We start from the raw sequence: 22,760 nt of genomic DNA, 5'->3' as shown, positions 1-22,760 counted from the left end.
GATAGTCGGAGGAATGGTGTTTGTGGAGTGTAGAATCGCAAACTATCATTTTGTTCGAATTGTCTGCTATTTACTCCTATAATAAGAATATAAATGAGCATTTCCACAAAAAATGCAGGAAATGGGTCCGAACACAAACACACCTACATGTGGAACAAAAGCATGAATACAACGGGTGGTTTGATATGTTCAAATACCTAATGCGCAACTTTGATGTGGGACATGTCTCGTGTGCCGCCACTTCATGTTAGCGAGAGGGAATCGTAGCTATGAATACATGCCCCTAATTAGGCCTCATGTCTCACCCTGCAGTAGCACGAAAATGAAACCTACATAAACCGAGCATGGTCAAACCACCCCCGTCTTGCTTCTGGTTGAAGGTGGATGGTAACACATGCGCCTCGCAAGACGGACATCCACCGAGGCCCATGAATGGGGCATGATGCCGATAACCACGCGGTGGAGTGCCCGAAGACAACCATCACATGCATGTGGCACACATATGTACGGAACTATTGCGTTGCATTTGAATATATATATATATATATATATATATATATATATGTCACATCCCTGATCCCTAATAGGTTTAGTAAGATGTGCTCATGTTTTCTTTCAATGCATCCAATGAAATGAAATGAAAACCCAAAAGCAAAGCAAGAAAACCAAAGCAAAACCCTAGCAACCCCTCATTCAAAAGAATTTCAAAATTGATGTCAAATCAATGATCCCAAAATGGCCTTAAGAAAAGTTCATCTTTTCTGATAACTTTTTTTTCAAACAACTTTTGGCATTTTCAAATTATCAGAGGTGAAACTTATTTTTCAAACAACTTTTGGCATTTTCAAATTATGTTAAAAGCTACTGAAATAAATTATATATTTGATTTCAAATAATTTAAAGTTTCCAAAAATGTTGAAAACTTTATATGTCGTTGGAAATATTCCAACTAACACTCTGGTATTTTTCAACCTATTTTTAGGAATAGTTTGGAGCCAGAATTAAATGAAACAATATCAGAAAGAATAAACTACAAAACAGAAAAGAAAAGAAATGCAAAAGGCTTACCTAACGCTCACCTGAAGCCCAGCCCACTTAGCTCTGTCGTCTTCCTCCTTCCAGTCGGAGCAGGAGGTGGCCGCCGCGTTCCCCGGCGCGCCCACGCAGCTGCGTGCCTGCCTGGCCACCGCGTCGCGCTTGCGCGAATGGGGATAAGCTCCCCGAGGCCTCCCCGAGCTCATCCCCTCCCCATACGCCCTGTTCTCTCTTCCCCTCTCGGCCGCCATGACCGCAAGCTCAAGCTTGAGCTCGTCGTCGCTCCTGTCCCTCTCCCTCTCTCCTGAGCCGCGCAACAGCTTCGCCGTGATCTCCTGAAGCACCCCAGCTAGTCGCGCGACGCCAAGAACCCCTGAGACGCCGTGAAGCAATCGTCTTCTTCCTCGGGTCATTGAAGCTTCGCCGCCGTCGTTCTCCCTCCATCCCCGCGCCAACTCTGGACGCCTCTGCACTCCACGTGACCTCAGGGTCTTTCCCCCTAAGTTTCCCCCCTCGGTCCCTTCCTCTAGGCCTCGATTCCACCAGAGCCCGACGATATCCGCCGCAGGATATCATCGCCGGTAGCTCTCCGGTGATCGGCTGGTCCATCTGAGGCCACCAACGGCTTCAGTGTGTCGTGTAGGTGCTCTAGGAGCTAAGCCCCGCTTGTTTTGCCTTTGGTTTCGTCGATCCCGACATATCCCGAGCTTCGGCCGCCGCCAAGCTCGTCGCCAGCGTCATCTCCGGCCATTTCATCCCCTCTGCGTGCAAAAATGGAGCCGCGGGTGAAGTGTCGTTCGTCTGGTGCCCTCCGCGTGAAGTTTGGTCATCGGAGATGCATTTCCGAGCCCCTCCGCCGTTCTGGTGGTCGCCGGAGGCTCACCGCCGGCGAGATCGACCTCGCCGCCGGTGGATCGGACCCCCTTGAGCCTATGACAGGTGGGGCCAGCCCCTGGCTAATTAAGTTTACCAAAAATTAAAAATAACTTATTTAGTTAACTTAAACAGACACTGACATGTGGGTCCAACCCTGATAATTAAATAATTAAGTTAAATTTAAACTAAAAACTGGCCAGAGTCAGTGACCAGTGGATCCCATTGGTCAGGTTTGACTTTCAACGGGAAGTTGGACCTGCTGATGTCATGCTGATGCAATAAAGACTTTTCTGTTTAAAAATAATTCCAGAATAAGTTCAAAACTTTGGAAATTCATAGAAAATTGAATATAACTCCAAATTTGACAAATAATATATGTAAATGGATCAGAAAAATTCAAGGAATCCAATGGTGCTATTCCCATGCATGAAAAACAAAGTTAAGAAAAAGCATCAGGTCAAATCATTTAAAAGAATTTGATAAATTATAATTCAAATGATATTTGAATTATGATTTGAAATCAAGATCACCCCAAAGGGTTCTATTGGTCTTCTCAAACCATGCTACATTGCATTTCATGCATAATTTTGTTGCATATGTTTGATATTGATTGATTGTTCTTATTCGGTAGGCCCCGCCCCTCCGGATACGTCTGATTATCCAACTGACGGATATCACCCCTCTGCCGAGCAACAAGGCAAGCAAGCATTTTGATCATCCCAATAAATCCCATGTTCTCGCTCCTGCTTTTATTTATTGCATTAGGTCAAAATGTTTTCAATGATTTTACCACGTTAGTTGAACCCACTTCCTTTGCATGACCTGTCCTTGTCACAGTAAATAGCTGACCCTTGCAACCTAGCATACCTGGTAGATGCTTGAGCCATGATGTGCCTTAGCCTGCTATGCATGCTATGCTTAGAGTTGTGTATGGTCTGTCATCTGGTTGATGAACAGAATTGTGAGAATGTGTTCAGTAGGTAAAGGTTGTGTGTTGAACCTGATTTGGTAAAGGTACCGGTGAAAGGCTATGTAGGAGTACATGGCGGGTTGTTTCATTGGAACCATCTTTAGGAACTGAGTTCCGTGTATGTAATCCAAGACTAGATACTACCACACGTTGGGATACTTAATTAACCGTCTCGACTTATTAATCACTTAGTACTCGGTGCAGGAGTTGCAAGTAGTTTCTGGTGTTTATAGTCATGCTGGAGGCCGTGCGTAGCGCTGACCTTAGAGGTGGGCTATGATGCGGTAGGTAGTGGCACGGTGTACCTAGTGGCACCCGGATGGTGGGCTTGGGAACCCTGCGCACATCGTGTGGGGCCATGGCGGAAACCTCGGCCGGACTTCCGTGCGGGTTACCCTCAGATAGGCGATGGACCCGGACTAAGTATTAGCGTGGTTAACGGTCGTGGCCGACTCCCTCGATGGGCTTCCGCTTGAAGGTTGACGAGGTGCATGACGTGCACATGGTGATAGTGGCGAGAGCGTGTGTGAATAAGTACACCCCTGCAGGGTTATGATCTATTCGAATAGCCACGTCCGCGGATATGGACTACTTGGAAACATATGTTGTTCATAGATAACTATAATGGCTACTCATAAAATTGTCAAGATAAGTGTGATTGTCGTTTACGACATTTCCGTAGGAAGACGGAATGATTCCACGATAGAGTATTGATGTGGTGTTAGTGGACTCGTGTGCAAGAAACGTAGTTGTAAAAACTATTTAAGAATGCAAGTTGTCTAGCCAAGAGTCAAATGCTGGCTTTCTGCATGAAACCCCACAACTCCTTGTTGATACATTGCATGAGTAGATAGTTTACCCTAAAGTCTTGTTGAGTACTTTTGTACTTACGTTTGCTTAATAATTTATTGTAGAGGTTGTTAATGACCCTAATGGAGGGTTCTACCTAGACATCGACGACGACGAGTAGCTGGTATCCCAGCTACAATCTGGCCCTAGGATGGGTCTGTAGATAGTGAGGCCATGTGCCTTTATTTTTCCATCTGTCTGTACTCAGACAGTTTTAAATCTTCCGCTGGCTTGTAAGAATTGTGTGTATGACCTTTGATGATGAGTCGTGAGACCCCTACCTTGTAATATTATGTGTGAGGCTCTTCCGAGACTTCTAAATAAAGTTTGTATGTTTATGGTTATGTTGTGATGCCATCGATGTATCTATACATATCGGTATGCCATGCGTACATGTGTTGTACTTGATATGTATAAGGTTCGAATAACTAGTCGTATGCCTTAGTAGCACTCCTTACAGGGAAATGCCCCTTTGTGACTCCATCGAGCCATGGTAGTTCGCTACTGCTCCGGACACATTGGTTGACCGGCATGTGTCCTTCTTAGCTGTTGTGTCTGTCCCTTTGGGAAATGTCACGCGTATGTAATGGAGTCCTTGTAGCTTTCTATGACTCGTCTACATTCGTTGATGACCGACACCTGCTTTGTTGGGTCATGTATGCATGTCCCTGTACGGAACTGCCGCTTTAGCTTATGACTAGACATGTCGATCCGGGTTCTTTGACATTGGGTTGCTAGCAACACAATTGCATACGCGAGTCAAAAGGCGCAAATGGTCCCGGCTAAGGTAAGGCTGCAGCCATGGGGATAACCGTGCGTGAGACCGCAAAGAGATGCAATGTGTTACTGGCTGGATTCCTATGGCCTAGGATCGGGGTCCCGACAGCGTTGGTATCAGAGCCTGACTCATTGTAGGATTACTAAGCCAAACTGGTCGAAGTTGAGTCTAGAATTGCTTTAGTTATATATAAGGGAATTGTTTGTGGAAGTGACCGTAAGACTCTTGCTTCTCTTCTCTAGTTATTCTATTCTGGTCACCCTCGTCTTCTCTGTGGGGATTAAGGACTAGGTTACTTATCTTTCTCTTAGGCTCGTGTTTTCGATCGGTAGATTATATGACAACGAGTCGAGAGTTACTTTGAGTTTCTTTTATTCCAAGGAAAAGAAGGTAAGTTTGATGTCCATGAAATTGAACTTTATAGTTGAGTGGTTATGCTATCCTATCTTTATGGGTTGTCTCAAAATTGTTTTTGAGCATTTACAGCCGTTATGCTGCCCAATTTCTGTCTTCAGAGCTCTAATGCTTTTGCATTACTCTCTATTTTTAAATGCCTCGCCATCCTTCTCGTCAGGTGGTCCGTCTGACTAGGTGCATTCATGTGCCGGGTCACACGGTCATGCTAGTCAGGATGATGTCAGTATCCGGTTACCGCTGGTACCAAGAGTACAGAGTGGAGGAGCAGTACCGGGATTTTAATCAGAGTCAGTACCTCTGCACTGTTAGGGTATTCCCAGATCACCCTAGAGCTGAGGAGCCGATCCATTGGTCTTATGGATTGGGGGTCACTGTTGACATGGCAGTGCAAGATGCTGCTTATTCAATGCTGACCATCATGAGGGCTAGACATGCTCTGGTGCAGAATTCAGAGTTCTGCTATGTTCTTGCCTCACAACCAGGAGAAGAAGGATACCTTAGTGGGGTCTACTTTGATTCCTCTATGGAGGATCCGCTACTGCAGTCCACTACTGAGATGCTAGAGAATAGAGACAGGGATGCTCGTGCCCTTCGTATGGAGCTCTATGCTACACATGCCCGTCTGTGGATGGCTTTGACACAGTTGGCACCTGTAGTCCACACAGGCTATGGAGATATGGAGATGCTGAACCCTGTTAGGACCCATCTTCTGGCTCATGTTGACAGGCCTGCTATAGGAGGAGTCACCCCTCTTCGGGGACCTCTACTACCACCAGTCAGGGGACCAAGGCCACACCCATGTCCTTACGGATCCCAGGGGTCTCAGGTTGGAGTATTTCCTGATCCGCAGGTTGAGCTCCTAGGCCATGGAGGCAATCTTTATGAGATGTTCTATGCGGATGCCTGAACCCGTGAGTAGAAGGATAGTATGGTAGTAGTTATACTTCCACAGTCCTGTGTCTCTTGTGGAGTATGCTTGTGTCGTGAGATGAATTCTGGAGGCATAGATAAATAATGTATAGGAAGCTTGGAAAGCCTCCGACGAGTAGTTTCATGTTTTCAGTAGTTTGCTCTTCGGTTAAGGTTGTATTGAACTATGTAATGGTGTGTATGAACCATGGTGTATATATAGCAGTTGCTTGTTACCATGTTGTTCGGATGTTCATTTCCGCATTCCATGTGTTCAGTGCATTCTTAATCCATAGTTAGTGTTGATGTTGATATTGGTCTAAGCTGTGAGTTTGTTTGTCAGGATGGTGTTCACCAGGTTGAACCGTGCCCCTGCCCATGAGCAAGGAGAGGGTAGTCAAGCGTCGCAGGAGGAAGTGCCTCACCCGCCCTCTCTGGCGGAAGTTATGCTTGAGGCAGAGAGAAACAAAAGGGAGACCAACCGTCTGCTAGAGCGTACTGAGAAAAATATGGCTCGTCAGCCTAGGAATGATGAAGTGTCCCTCAATGACTTTGTGAAGCTGAATCCTCCAAAGTTCCATCATTCATTCGATCCCCTCGACGCTGATGATTGGCTATGCAGTATATCGTGCAAGATTCGCTCTGCAAATGTTTCTGAGGCCGACAAGGTGGTATTTGCGACGTACTTTCTGGAAGGACTCGCCAATCTGTGGTGGGAGAACTTTGAAGCTATGCGTCCTGCCTGACCAGCAGCCACATGGGCAGACTTTAGTGCAGCCTTCTGTGTGTACCATATTCCAGAGGGCCTCATGGACAGAAAGAGAGAGGAGTTCTGTGCATTCACCCAGGGAAAGTTGACCGTGGATGCCTATAGCCGCGAGTTCGGTAACCTCGCCCGCTATGCAAGAGAGGAGCTGTCTACTGATGTGAACAAGCAAGCAAGATTCCGTAAGGGTCTGATCCCTGAACTACGTCGTGATTTGCGCCCCACAAATGTACAAGGTTTCAAGCTCTTGTCAACAAGGCGATCAGTGCCGAGACTGGTCATACCGATTATGAAGCCACAAAGAAGCACTCCCGTGAGTCTGGCTCGTCATCTGGTTCCGCGTTCCCAAAACGCAGGCTGTGGGTTCCAAATAGTTCTCTGCCGCCAAGATACACTCCGATGCCATCCTATGTGGCGCATCAGACGAATCAGACCAACCCTCTAGAAAAAACCTATGGTGGTCCAGCTAGCAATGCTGCACCATGTGCAAATCAGGTGATCTGTTAGAAGTGTGGAGAACCAGGGCGCTATTCCCGAGAGTGTCCTCAGAATATGGGTGCCAAACAACCCGGAGTGTCCGTTGGGCAAGGCAAGTCGGGCGAAGCTTACTATGTGAAGCCAACTCCTGCACGTGGCCGTGTGAACTATGTTTCAACAGAAGAAGCTGCAGAGGATCCCGACGTCATACTGGGTACGCTCCTTGTTAATCATCACCCGCGTCTGTTCTTTTTGACACTGGGTCATCTCATTCCTTCATTTCAGAAAGTTATGCACAGTTGCATACCATGTTTTTCTGTGATATGCCAATTCCATTGGTTGTCCAAACCCCTGGTAGTAAGTGGCAAACCTCCAGGATAACCTATGACAATGATATTCTAGTAGACAGGCTAGTTTTTCTAGCATCCCTGATAGCCCTGAAATCTTCGGATATAAATATCATCTTGGGTATGGACTGGATGTCAGCTCACTATGCCAAGATTGATACTCATTCTAGAAATGTTCAGCTTACCCATCCCTTAGGTGAGATAGTCAATGTCTCTACTCGAGTTGCCAAATGCCAACTCTATTCCCTCAATTCCAACCTTCTTCCGGAACTTGAAGACATTCCGGTAGTCTGTGACTTCCCGGATGTTTTTCCAGAGGAACTGCCAGGAATTCCACCTGACAGAGATGTAGAGTTTGTGATAGACCTTGTTCCGGGAACCGTTCCAATAGCCAGAAGACCTTATAAGATGGCACCCTGGAGCTAGCCGAACTTAAGAAGCAATTAGATGAGGCCTTGAATAAAGGTTTCATTCGTCCTAGCTCTTCTCCTTGGGCTTGTCCCGTCCTCTTTGTTAAGAAGAAAGACAAAATGGATCGGATGGTTGTAGATTATCTACCAGTTAATCTGGTCACCGTAAAGAACAAGTATCCGCTCCCCAGGATGAACAATTTGTATGATCAGCTCGCTGGATCCTTAGTCTTCTCAAAAATGGATTTGAGGTTGGGATACCATCAAATCAAGATCAAGAACGGGGACATTCCAAAAATGGCTTTTGTCACTCGTTATGGCCAATACGAGTACACCGTCATGTCCTTCGGTTTAACCAATGCCCCAGCCACCTTCTCTCGCTTGATGAATTCAATCTTCATGGAGTATTTGGATAAATTCGTTGTAGTATACCTCGATGATATTCTCATCTACTCAAAGAACGAACAAGAACATGCCGGGCATCTAAGGCTGGTATTGATGAAACTTCGAGAGCATCGCCTTTATGCCAAGTTTTCAAAATGTGAATTTTGGTTACCAGAAGTGACCTATCTAGGCCACGTAATCTCGGGTAAGGGTATTGCTGTCAATCCCGAGAGAGTTCAAGCTGTCCTTGATTGGACACAACCTGAATCGGTTAAGCAAGTTATGAGTTTTCTTGTTCTAGCGAGCTATTCTCGCCGCTTTGTCAACAATTTCTCCAAGGTTGCAAAGCCTCTAACTGAACTCCTCAAGCTGGATAAAAAGTTCGAGTGGACACCATAGTTTGAGCATAGTTTTCGAGAACTGAAAAGACGCCTGGCTTCCGCACCTGTGTTGCTACCACCAGATTTCTCTAAGGACTTTGTTATCTACTGCGACGCCTCGCGACAAGGATTAGGTTCCATTCTCTTGCAGGATCGTCATGTGATTGCATACGCATCTCAATAGTTGCATCCACATGAGGATAATTATCCCACACATGATCTTATGCTTGCAGCTGTAGTCCATGCACTTAAAACCTGGCGACATTACCTTCTTGGTAATCGTTGCGAAATATTCACCGATCACCAAAGTCTGAAATATATCTTCACCCAGCCGAATTTGAATCTCAGGCAAAGACGGTGGGTTGAGTTGATCACGGATTACGACTTAGGGATAACTTACACCCCGGGGAAGGCCAATGTTATGGCTGATGCACTAGGTCGTAAGTCTTATTGTAACAATTTGATGCTACAACGACGTCAACCACGTCTCTATGAGGAATTTCGGAAATTAAATCTTCACATTGTTCCTCAAGGATTCCTTTCTATCCTGGTGGCAAAGCCTACTCTTAGGGATTAAATCATAGCCGTGCAGGCATATGATAAGGGTATATCCCAGATCAAGGAGAATATTGCTAGCGGAAACACTAGGGATTTCTCTATCAATGAGCAAGGTGTTGTGTTCTTTCAGAACCGTCTAGTGGTTCCTAAGAGCAAACGTCTGCGGCAATTGATCCTTAAGGAGGCTCATGATTCTCCTCTCACCATTCATCCTGGTAGTACTAAGATGTATCACGACCTACGCCATAGGTTTTGGTGGACTAGGATGATGAGAGAAATTGCTGAGTTCGTTGCTAACTGCGACGTTTGTCGTCGAGTTAAGGAAGAACATCCAAGGCCTGCTGGCACCCTTCAACCTTTAGCTATTCCTGAATGGAAATGGGATATAATCAGTATGGATTTCATCACCGGATTTCCCAAGACCAAGAAAGGAAATAATGCTATCTTTGTGGTCATTGACCGTCTTTCCAAAGTAGCTCATTTTCTTCCAGTTCGTGAGAGTATAACAGCAAGCCAGCTAGCAAAGTTATATATCTCTCGAATAGTGTCTCTTCATGTTGTTCCTCTGGAGATTAACTCAGACCGTGGAAGTATCTTTACTTCTCGCTTCTGGGAGAGTTTTCAGAATGCCATGGGGACTCACTTATCTTTTAGCACTGCTTTCCATCCTCAATCAAGTGGTCAAGTAGAAAGAGTGAATCAAGTTCTAGAATATATGCCACGAGCTTGTGTTATATCGTTCAATATGAATTGGGAGAAGTGCCTTCCATTCGCCAAGTTCGCTTATAACAATAGTTATCAATCAAGCTTGGGCAAAGCTCCTTTTGAAGTTCTCTACGGACGAAGATGTCGAACACCTCTTAATTGGTCAGAAACCGGAGAGAGGCAACTCTTTGGCCCGGATATGATCTAGGATGTAGAAGAGCAAGTTCGCATTATTCATGAAAAGTTGAAAACAGCCCAGTCTCCTCAAAAGAGTCAATATTAGCGTCATCATAAGGCTGTGACCTTTGAAGTTGACGAGAAGGCTTACCTTCGCGTTACACCTTTGAAGGGTACCCATCGATTCGGTATCAAGGGCAAATTGGCTCCTCGTTACATTAGTCCTTTTCGCATTCTTGCCAAACGAGGAGAAGTTGCCTACCAGTTGGAACTTCCTCCGCATCTTTCCAAGGTTCATGATGTATTCCACGTCTCGCAACTCCGGCGTTGCTTTTTGGATCCTATCCGTGAAGTGGACCATGAAACGCTTGATCTCCAAGATAACCTTTCATACCGAGAATACCCTGTGCGTATTCTTGATCAAGCCGAGCTTACCACTCGACGTCGAAACCTCAAGTTTGTTAAAGTTCAATGGTCAAATCATTCTAAAAAAGAAGCAACATGGGAAAGAGAGGATCGTCTCCGACTTGAGTATCCCGCGCTATTCCCGACGACTTCCAAATCTCAGGACGAGATTCTTTTGAGTGGGGGTGAGTTGTCACATCCCTGATCCCTAATAGGTTTAGTAAGATGTGCTCATGTTTTCTTTCAATGCATCCAAGGAAATGAAATGAAAACCCAAAGGCAAAGCAAGAAAACCAAAGCAAAACCCTAGCAGCCCCTCATTCAAAAGCATTTCCAAATTGATGTCAAATCAATGAACCCAAAATGGCCTTAAGAAAAGTTCATCCTTTCGGATAAATATAGAAAACAAAATATCAGAGGTGAAACTTATTTTTCAAACTACTTTTGGCATTCTAAAATTAAGTTAAAAGCTACTGATATTTGATTTCAAATAATTAAAAGTTTCCAAAAATGTTGAAAACTTTATATGTGGTTGGAAATATTCCAACTAACACTCTGGTATTTTTCAACCTATTTTTAGGAATAGTTTGGAGCCAGAATTAAATGAAAAAATATCAGAAAGAATAAACCAGAACACAAAAAAGAAAAGAAATGCAAAAGGCTTACCTGACGCTCACCTCAAGCCCATCCCACTTAGCTCTGTCGTCTTCCTCCTCCCAGTCGGAGCAGGAGGTGGCCGCCGCGTTCCCCGGCGTGCCCACGCAGGTGCATGCCTGGCTGGCCGCCGCGTCGCGCTGGCGCGAATGCGGATAAGCTCCCCGAGGCCTCCCCGAGCTCATCCCCTCCCCATTCGCCCTGTTCTCTCTTCCCCTCGCGGCCGCCATGACCGCAAGCTCAAACTTGAGCTCGTCGTCGCTCCTGTCCCTCTCCCTCTCTCCTGAGCCACGCAACAGCTTTGCTGTGATGTCCTGAAGCTCCCCAGCTAGTCGCGCGACGCCAAGAACCCTTGAGACACTGTGAAGCCATCGTCTTCTTCCTCGGGTTACCGGAGCTTCGTAGCCGTCGTTCTCCCTCCTCAAGCCATCCCCGCGCCCACTCTCGACGCCTCTGCTTTGCCCGTGAGCTCAGGGTCCTTTCCCCAAAGTTTTTCCCCTCGATCCCTTCCTCTAGGCCTCAATTCCCCCGAAGCCCAACGAGATCCGCCGCGGGACCTCGTTTCCTATAGCTCTCCAGTGATCGGCTGGTCCATCTGAGGCCACCAACGGCTTCAGTGCATCACATAGGTGCTCTAGGAGCTAAGCCCCGCTCGTTTTGCCTTCGGTTTCATCGATCCCGACATAGCCCAAGCTTCGACCGCCACCAAGCTCGTCGCCGGCGTCATCTCCGGCCATTTCATCCCCTGCCGCGTCCAAAAATGGAGCCGCGGGTGAAGTGTCGTTCGTCTGGTCCCTCCGCATGAAGTTTGGTCATCGGAGATGCATTTCCGAGCCCCTCCGCCGTTCTGGTGGTCGCCGGAGGCTCACCGTCGCCGAGATCGACCTCACCGCCGGTGGATCTGACCCCCCTGAGCTTATGACAGGTGGGGCCAACCCCTGGCTAATTAAGTTTAGCAAAAATTAAAAATAACTTATTTAGTTAACTTAAACAGACACTGACATGTGGGTCCAACCCTGATAATTAACTAATTAAGTTAAATTTAAACTAAAAACTGGCCAGAGTCACTCAGTAGTGGATCCCACTGGTCAGGTTTGACTTTCAACGGCCAGTTGGACCTGCTGATGTCATGTTGATGCAATAAAGACTTTTGTGTTTAAAAATAATTCCAGAATAAGTTCAAAACTTTGGAAATTCGTAGAAAATTGAATATAACTCGAAATTTGACAAATAATATATGCAACTTGATCAGAAAAATTCAAGGAATACAATGGTGCTATTTCCGTGCATGAAAAAAAAAGTTATGAAACAGCATCAGGTCAAATCAATTAGAAGATTTGATAAATTATAATTCAAATGATATTTGAATTATGATTTCAAATCAAGATCACCCCAAAGGGTTCTGTTGGTCTTCTCAAACCATGCTACATTGCATTTCATGCATCATTTTGTTGCATATGTTCGATATTGATTGATTGTTGTTATTCGGTAGGCCCCGCCCCTTCGGATACGTCTGCTTATCCGACTGACGGATATCACGCCTCTGCTGAGCAACAAGGCAAGCAACCATTTTGATCATCCCGATAAATCCCATGTTCTCGCTCCTACTCTTATTTATTGCATTAGGTCAAAATGCTTTCAATGCTTTTACCACGTTAGTTGAACCCACTTCCTTTGCATGACCTGTCCTTGTCACAGTAAATAGCTGAACCTTGCAACCTAGCATACCTGGTAGATGCTTGAGCCATGATGTGCCTTATCCTTCTATGCATGCTATGCTTAGAGTTGTGTATGGTCTGTCATCTGGGTGATGAACTGAATTGTGAGAATGTGTTCAATAGGTAAAGGTTATGTGTTGAACCTGATTTGGTAACGGTACCGGTGGAAGGTTATGTAGGAGTACATGGCGGGTTATTTCATTGGAACCATCCGTAGGAACTGAATTCTGTGTATGTAATCCAAGACTAGATACTACTACACATTGGGATACTTAATTGACCCTCTCGACTTATTAATCGCTTAGTACTCGGTCCAGGAGTTGCAAGTATTTTCTGGTGTTTATAGTCATGCTGGAGGCCGTGCGTAGTGCTGACCTTAGAGGTGGGCTATGATGCGGTAGGTAGTGGCACGGTGTACCAAGTGGCACCCGGATGGTGGGCTTGGGAACCCTGCGCGCATCGTTTGGGGCCATGGCGGAAACCTCGGCCGGACTTCCGTGCGGGTTACTCTCAGATAGGCGATAGACTTGGACTAAGTATTAGCGTGGTTAACGGTCGTGGCCGACTCCCTCGCTGGGCTTCCGCTTGAAGGTTGCCGAGGTGCATGACGTGCACATGGCGATAAGTGGCGAGAGCATGTGTGAAGAAGTACACCCCTGTAGGGTTATGATCTATTCGAATAGCCGCTTCCGCGGATATGGACTACTTGGAAACATATGTTGTTCATAGATAACTATAATGGCTACTCATAAAATTGTCAAGATAAGTGTGAGTGTCGTGGATGGCATTTCCGTAGGAAGACGGAATGATTCCACGATAGAGTATTGATGTGGTGCTAGTGGACTCTGTGCGAGAAACATAGTTGTCAAAACTATTTAAAAATGCAAGTTGTCTAGCCAAGAGTCAAATGTCGGCTTTCTGCGTGAAACCCCACAACTTCTTGTTGATACATTGCATGAGTCGATAGTTTACCCTAAAGTCTTGCTGAGTACTTTTGTACTCACGTTTTCTTAATAATTTGTTGCAGAGGTTGTTAATGACCCTAATGGAGGGTTGTACCTAGACATCGACGACAACGAGTAGCTGGTATCCCAGCTACGATCTGGACCTAGCACGGGTCTGTAGATAGTCAGGCCATGTGCCTTTATCTTTCCATCTGTCTGTACTCACACAGTTTTAAATCTTCCGCTGGCTTGTAAGAATTGTGTGTATGACTTGTGATGATGGGTCGTGAGACCCCTACCTTGTAATATTATGTGTAAGGCTCTTCCGAGCCTTTTAAATAAAGTTTGTATGTCTATGGTTATGTTGTGATGCCATCGATGTATCTATACATATCGTTATGCCATGCGCATGTGTGTTGTACTTGATATGTATGGGTTTCGAATACCTAGTCATATGCCTTTGTAGCACTCCTTACGGGGAAATGCCCCTTTGTGATGCCATCGAGCCATGGTAGTTCGCTACTGCTCCGGACACATTGGTTGACCGACATGTGTCCATCTTAGCTGTTGGGTCTGTCCCTTTGGGAAATGTCACGCGCATGTAATGGAGTCCTTGTAGCTTGCTACGACTCGTCTACATTCGTTAATGACCGACACCTGCTTTGCTGGGTCATGTATGCCTGTCCTTCTACAAAACTGCCGCTTTAGCTTATGACTAGACATGTCGGTCCGGGTTCTTTGACGTTGGGTTGCTAGCGGCACAATTGCATACGCGAGTCAAAAGGCGCAAACGGTCCCGGCTAAGGTAAGGCTGCAGCCGCGGGGATAACCGTGCGTGAGACTGCAAAGAGATGCGATGTGTTACAGGCTGGATTCCTATGGCTTAGGATCAGGGTCCCGACAATATATATATACACACACACACACACACATGCAACTTTTATGGCACATTCTTTGGAACCAAAAGCCCCCCCCACCCACCCACAAGAGCGAGGGTTCATGGGACATATAGCTAGTCTGCTGAGCACCCATGGGAATGATTCACACGTATGTAGCCGTGCGCTCAGACTTTGGTAATTAATTAGGAAACTAATATACCTAATATATATATACAATAACACAAACCAAGAAGAATCCATCATGGTAACCACTCTCTCGTTGTCAGTTAACGTGATGGACAAACACGCGAGCCCATGAATGGCTTCCCATCGACAACCTCATGATGGAGTGTCCAAACACAACCACCATCTAAGTGTGGATCAACATATGTATTAAAATGTTGTGTCATGTTTAAATACCCAAAACACAAACTTTGATGTGGCACCCTCGCTAATCACAAAGTCCCCACGCGAGCGAGTTTCACGGCACATATATAGTATATGTATGCCGCTTCCCGAATTCAAGCCGGCGGGAGGCATTCATGCGTACACATACGCTCAAATTATACCATGTAATAATCTCACACCATGACCTACTACAAACACAAACCAAAAAAGTATCCACCGTAATTAATATATCTAGTTGTGGTCAAAGTGATGGACCACACATGAGACCATAGATGGGAGCAACGCTGATAACGGCACGAGGGGGGCGATGTCCGACGACAATCAACGCCTCCATGCTGTCCTAACATATGTACGGAGGTGATTTGTGATGTTTTGAATACCCAATGCACACTGTTGATGTGTCACCTTCACAAACGGGACCCCCCACCCGGAGGTCCACGACGTGTACACTTACCTATAGCCGGTGGGAGAGCATGTGTACACATGCACTCAAACTTTCGTGTGGAATCTCACCATGATCTACACCAAAACACATACCAAGACAAATCTAGCTTTCATCAAACCCCCGTTACCGTGCGATTCAATGTGATAGACCACGCGGGGGGCAGCGAATGGGTGTGTCGCTGGTAATCGCACGAGCGAGTGTACGAGGACCACCACCACATGTGACACAACCATATGCATGAAGAAGGGCATGAGCTGATTTAAATACCCCCTGCATGGATTTTGATTTGGCACGTGCCTCACAAACTAGACAACCCCACAAGGTGGCTCACAATGCATAGTGTGCCGGACCGCCCAACCCAACCCGTCCCACCAAACCACTGCCACCTCGAGGCATGCATGTCCAACTTTTTTTGTAGTGAACATGTGAGAATAAAAGTGTTGCGGTACAATCATTGTTGAGCAAGTCGTTACCTGGTAGGTGCTCGGTTGGGTGGCGACAGGGGAATAATGGGCTAATCCGCAAGGTAATCGGCCGTTTAATCAATTAATCGGACGATTTTTTGGTGTATCGGCTACTCGGTGACCCTACGACTAGGGATTAATCGGCAAGTTAATTGGTTAATCGCATGAATTATTGAACATGGGGTAAAATTTGATTTTTTTAGAGAACATTAATAAATTTTATAAATTAAATTGATTCCTTAGGGATTTAATATAAAAATTCCAAATTTTAACTATAAGCACATGCGGTTGTGCACTACAATGGATTAGAAAATCAAAGTTTACTTCTTGGGTGCATGTTTAGTCCCCATGCAAATAAAGAAAATAAATTTCAAACATCTCTCGCATCGTGGCTCGGCCACAAACATTGTGAGTGTTTGTTTTCAAATTCTAGCAAATCACGAGTTAAGCTAGAATTCATGAAACATTGCCATGATTTCATCATATGGAACAAATAGGCCGTGGTAAATAAATCATACAATTTGAGACAAGTTTTCATCTAAGCTTAATAGATGCAACATTGATCTGTCAAGGTAACATCACAAAAGGTTTATTAATCCAATCCGTTGCCCCTACAAAAGCAATGTATGTGTCGTAACTTTGATTAATTAATAATAACACAGTAGTATTAATCCTCAAGAAATAAAAACAATACATGACCCGCGATCCGCGCGAGCAGATCTGATTTGACGGGACGCATGCTAGCTGGCCACCATGCAGGCTGATCAGAAGGCATGCGAACAGGTGTTAATTGAAGGGAGGCGTGTTCGCTGCATAGTATCATAGGGAGACGTGACCTTAGACGTCTAAATTGACAGTACACAAACCAGCAGTCCGGTGTGCAGGCTCACCAGGAGGCGAGCCGCCCCTTTGAACCGCCGCCTGCCTCCCTCCCAACTGCTCTATTAACTGCGCCCCAGCCGCTGGTTTTAACAAGTGACCTCACTCCCCATTCTCTCTACACACGCACACAATCCTCTCCCCCCTTCATCCTCCTCGTAGTCCTTAGTTGTCATCGACAAGCTCCCCTAATTGCACCATTGGAGCAACGTCGGGGCCGGCGAAGCACCCGAGAACAACGTGAAGCTAGGCACAAGGGTTACCGTCGCCGTGGTACGTCTCCAACATATCTATAATTTTTTATTGTTCCATGCTAATATATTATGATCCTAAGATACTTTTTGTCTCATAATTTACCAACTTATATTATTTTTTAGCACTAACCTATTAAACTAGTGCCCAGTGCGAGTTGCTATTTTTTGTGTGTTTTTAACTTTTTAGGTTCACTGTACCAAACAAAGTCCAATTTCCTAGAAGCTTTTTTATGATTTTTTCTGGACCAAAAGAAGACTTGGAAGCTTCGGGAGGAGGCCAAAAGCCACACAAGGGAGGTACAAGCCAAAAGGCGCAGCCATGCGGTGTCAGCGCGCCCTGGTGGCTTGTCCCTCCCTGGTGGCCCCTCCGCCTCCATTCTCCCGCCTGTAAATTCACATATATTATAAAAACCCAAAATATCAAAGAGAAACACTTATTCTGTCGCGGTAAGTCTTTGTTCCAAGGTGAGTCTATCTGGAGCTCCGTTCCGGGACCCTGCCAGAGGGGACATCGATCACGGAGGGTCTCTTCATCAACCTTGTTGCCCTCATGATGACGTGTGATTACTTCACCACAAAACCTACAGGTTCGTTTTTAGTAACTAGATGGCTATGTCTCTGTCTCTCTCATGATCTTCAATTCAATGATCATCGCATCTTTGCTTTGATCTATGTGATGTCATTCTTGTGTATGATGTGTTTGTACGGATCCGATGAATTTTGGGTTTATGTTCAGATTATACATGAAAATTATTTGTGTCTTCTCCGAAATTATTATGATGCTTATTTGCATGATCGTCATAGCTTTGTAGTTTTCTCTGATCTATTGAATTGCTTTGGCCAAGTAGTTTGGTATTTCTTCATTGAGAGGGGTGCGTTGTAGTGGGTTCAACATGGCAAGTTTCTATATCCCAGTGACGGAAGGGGAGAAATTGCTTCTTTGTGTTCTTTCCACTAAGGATAAAATGATGAGGTTTATTCATATTGGTTGAGTTTACTTTGCCTACATAATGTCATCGTTCTCAAAGAATTACTCTGTTTTCATGAACTTAATACGTAGAGAGGCAAGGATAGAAGCGCTCTTGAAGTGGAGTAATAGTAGTAGGTGCAGGCAGGAGTCAGCCTATTTGCTTATGGACGTGATGCCTACATACCCATGATCATTGCCACGAAATCGCATAACTATTCGTAGTTCAGTCAATTGACCAACATTAATTAATTTACCCACCATATGTTTCTTACATGAGAGATACCATTAGATAACACTATGCCCCCTGGGTCTATTCACTTATATATTCAGAAAACCTATAATTTCCTCGCTGGTATTATTTGTCTTTTATTTTCTTTTGCTAGTTACAACTCTCTGCAATTATCTACACACCTCACCCGCTTGCAAATAATGAGATCAAGGGGACTGACAACCCTCTTCCCCGCATTGGGTGGAAGTTGTTTGCTCTTTTGTGTGACGCCGCTGAAGACAATTGAGGATCGATATTCCTATTGGTTCGATAAACCTTGGTTTCGTAACTGAGGGAAATAGTTACCCATTTTGTGCTGCACTTACCCGTTCCTCTTCACGGAAAACCCAACACAGATAAAAAGTACCAGGGATGATTTGTGGCACCGTTGCCGGGGAATAACATCACCAACTATCAAGTAACTTCACACAAATTATCATTCACTATTTCTTCTTTTTATTTGTTATTATATTTTGCTTGCTTAAAAAGTCAAAAAAAAATACATTTGCTTGTTACTATGGCTAGTTCCTCCTCTCTTTTGCTCATTTCAGAGAATGAAGTGTTCAATTTGAAACATAGGGGAGGAGAAAGTGTGAAATACGCTTGGTATAGGATTTTCAATGATTAAAATACACCAACTCATAAGCAATCCACTACTACCTTGCTTTGCAATTTTTATGCGGGTGTGACAACTTGGTATAGGTTTGTTCTTGACACCATCACCGGGGGTAATTTCTTAATGTGTCACACTTTAGATGCCTATAACGCTATTGAAAATCTTGTGAGCTCACCTCCCACCATTATTAATAGGACCATTTTAACTTTGGAAGATGTGATGCGTAGGCTTGATCCTATTGAAAACAAAATTACTACCAAAGAACGAATTGAGGAATTATACAAAAAGCTTCGTAATCATATCACTCAATTTGCGTCATGGGTAGGAATGACTTTGAAAACATTGAAGGAGAAGGATACTACTATTGATGAGAGTTTAGAACGAAGTACGAATTGGATTGATAAAATGGAGGAATTTATTGATAAAGTAGGTTCCACTTTCACACCCTCTAAAACTAATGCTAGTACCTCTCGAAGTAAAAGTCCCAAATTCATATATATTCCTGAGAGCATTTGCACCCCTCCTACTAAAAGGAGTGAAGACCTCAATATTATTAGTGTGCATGCGAACTTTCTAAACTTGGTAAATAATCCTATTTTTAAGCCTCCTATTTTTATTGAGGAGCTATGCGTCAAAGATGACAACACTTGATCATATGCATTATGCCTAGCTAGGGGCATAAAACAACAACGCATGTTTTGAGGCAACCCAATAGTTATCTAAATTTTTGCTTTTTTTCTTTCTATTTTGGTGTGATGACATGATTATTGCCTCTATTATGATTGTGTTGTTTGTTTAATTTAGTGTTTGTGCCAAGTAAAGCCTTCAGGAGACTTGTATGATAAATATAATTAATATGGTGCAAAAACATAAACTTTGACGTCCAGTGCAGAATTTCTATGATTTTACTGGAATGTCTTTTTAAGATGAATTTTTACAATTTATTGTTTTACAAATTTATAAGATATTCCTCTATAAGTATAGGTTTGTTACAGATCACTACATGCTATTCTGTTTTAGAAAGATTCTGTTTTTGCTTGCATAGTTCGCTTGTTTTGATGATGCTATGGATTGTGTCAGGGGAGGGGTATAAGCCATAAAATGTTAGAATACAATACCTATTATGCAAGAATGAAATATGAATCAATTTCAAATAGTACCTACGTATTTGATATGTCCCTTATACTAACGGATCTGACGGAGTTCTGTTGAGTTTTGCGTGATTGAAGTTTTCAAGTTTTGGGTGTTATGACGATGGACAAAGGAATAAGGAGCAGCAAGAGCCTAAGCCTCAGGAAGCCCAAGGAACCCCAAGGTAGTATCCTAGGAAAACTCAAACATATATTCTTGGGGATGCCCTGGAAGGCATCCCCTCTTTCGTCTCAATCCATTAGTATGTCACTTGGAGCTACATTTTTTATTCGTCACATGATATGAGTTTTGCTTGGAGCGTCGTTTGCTTTAGTTTGCATTTTATTTTTAGTTTGCCAAAATCATCATTTGCTGGACACACAAGCTTGAGATACACAAAAATTCATCATGATTTGTAAGAATACTCTATGTGCTTCACTTATATATTTTGAGCTTAGTAGTTGCTCTAGTACTTCACTTATATATTTTGAGCTTAGTAGTTGCTCTAGTACTTCACTTATATCTTTTTGAGCACGGTGGCGTGTAGATTTTGTAGAAATATTTGCACTCTCGTTCTTCACTTATATTTGTTTGAGAGTTAATAAACAGTAATGGTAATTAGTGTGGGTCATAAGGATATTCCAAAAATAATAGGTGTTTAATGAATGATAATCAAAACCATCATGTGGCACATAAGGAGAAATTTTGGGTTAATGATATTGATATGGTAATATGAAAAAGGTGTGAGTGCACCATTGTTGATTCATAGAAGTATCGGTATTAAGAGGTGATAATTTCTTTTTTGTCTAAATATTTAAAACACATGGGGGGGATGTGTGAGCATTTCTATTCCTTGTTAAAATCCTAGTGTTGTTTCAGATTGGAGGCATGCGATGGTTAACTCCTCCCAATCCCTCCCTCGGGGCATGCGAGTAGTGCATTGATTTGTGCTCAAACTAATAAAACTTTGCAATAATTATAAGACTTCTTCATGAAAAATGTGAAAACATGGACATACGCATTCTCACATCCTCATATTTTGCTATCCTCTTCTGTACCGTGCATTGCCCATTCTCACCTCAAGGATCGGTGCAAACTTCGTCGGTGCATCCAAACCTCATCGCTTGATACACTCTATCACACATAAGCCTTCCTATATGTTCCTCAAAACAGCCACCATACCTACCTATCATGGCATTTCCATAGCATTCCGAGATATGTTGCCATGCAAATTCCACCGTTACATCATACGACTAGTTCGTTCATCAACATATTGCTTTGCATGATTGTATAGACGTGACATACCATTTGTGGAAAATCCACCATTCATTATATTGCTGATACATGTTACGCTAGATGATTGCACATCCGGGGACACTTCTAGAGGCATTCATATTGAGTCATATTGCTTCATCGTTCTTCATATCGAGCTTTCATTAGTTGTAAGTACACAAAAGTGTGATGATCATCATTATTAGAGCATTGCACTAGTGAGGAAATAAAAATAGGGGAGGCCAAATGAGGCCACCATTATAAAAAAATCTAAAACAAAAAACAAAAAACAAAAAGAATGAATGGGAGAAAAAGAAAGAAGGGACTTTGCTGCCTCAAAGTGTCACCTTGTTTTTCATATAGTGAGTCTCATGATATGTCATTTTCATATGCTAGTGGCAATCATATTTTCATTATTATAAACTTGGCTTGGATATTTGGATGACGGGCTTCCTCAACTGCTCAAGGTTTCCAGGAGCAAGCAAGTTGGATGCACACCCCACTTAGCTTCATTTGAGCTTTCATATAGTTATAGCTCTAGTGCAACATTTGCATGGCAATCCCTATGCCTTGCATTGACATCTATCGATGGGCATCTCCATAGCCCGTTGGTATCCCTAGTTGAGGTGAGACTATCTTCTCGACTTTTCACCCCTTTTATATGTACCACCATATTCTATTACACCCTTATTCTATGTCCATGTTTCATGCTCATGTATTGCATGAAGAATAAAAAGTTGATTCACATTGAAAAAGTACGATCCAATTGCCTCACTTGGACACCATGGTGCTTGACATTTGTATTAATGTGGCGAAGAGGGATCCATGACTTGCTAATATGAAAGATGAAAGGGGGTAAAAATTCTTTTAGGGTTGTATTCTTCGAAATATTGATAATTGTATTGCTTGTGCTTATAAATATTACTATGTTGATATTTGTAAATTCGTCATTCCTTAATGAGCATACATGCAAAATATTACATATTGGGTGGCATGTCACATAAAAATTCTGTTTTTATAATTTACCTACTCGAGGACGAGCAGGTATGAAGCTTGAGGATACTTGATACGTCTCCAACGTATCTATAATTTTATATTGTGTCATGCTGATATATTATCATCCTAGGATACTTTTTGGCTCATAATTTACCAATTTATATTATTTTTTAGCACTAACCTATTAACCCAGTGCTAGTTGTTATTTTCTTCATGTTTTTTAGTTTTCAGGTTTAGTGTACCAAACGAAGTCCAATTGCCCTGAAACTTGTTTATGATTTTTTTTGGACCAAAAGAAGACCTAGAAGATTCCGGAGGAGGTCGGAAACCACACCAGGGAGGCAGAAGCCAACATGGCGCGGCCCGCGGGTGGACGCACCCCGATGGCTTGTCCCCCCCTGGTGGCTGCTATACCTCCAT

This window comes from Hordeum vulgare, chromosome 5H, assembly GCF_904849725.1.
Source record: "Hordeum vulgare subsp. vulgare chromosome 5H, MorexV3_pseudomolecules_assembly, whole genome shotgun sequence".
NCBI classification, from domain to species: domain Eukaryota; kingdom Viridiplantae; phylum Streptophyta; class Magnoliopsida; order Poales; family Poaceae; genus Hordeum; species Hordeum vulgare.
This window is presented reverse-complemented; position numbering follows the sequence as displayed.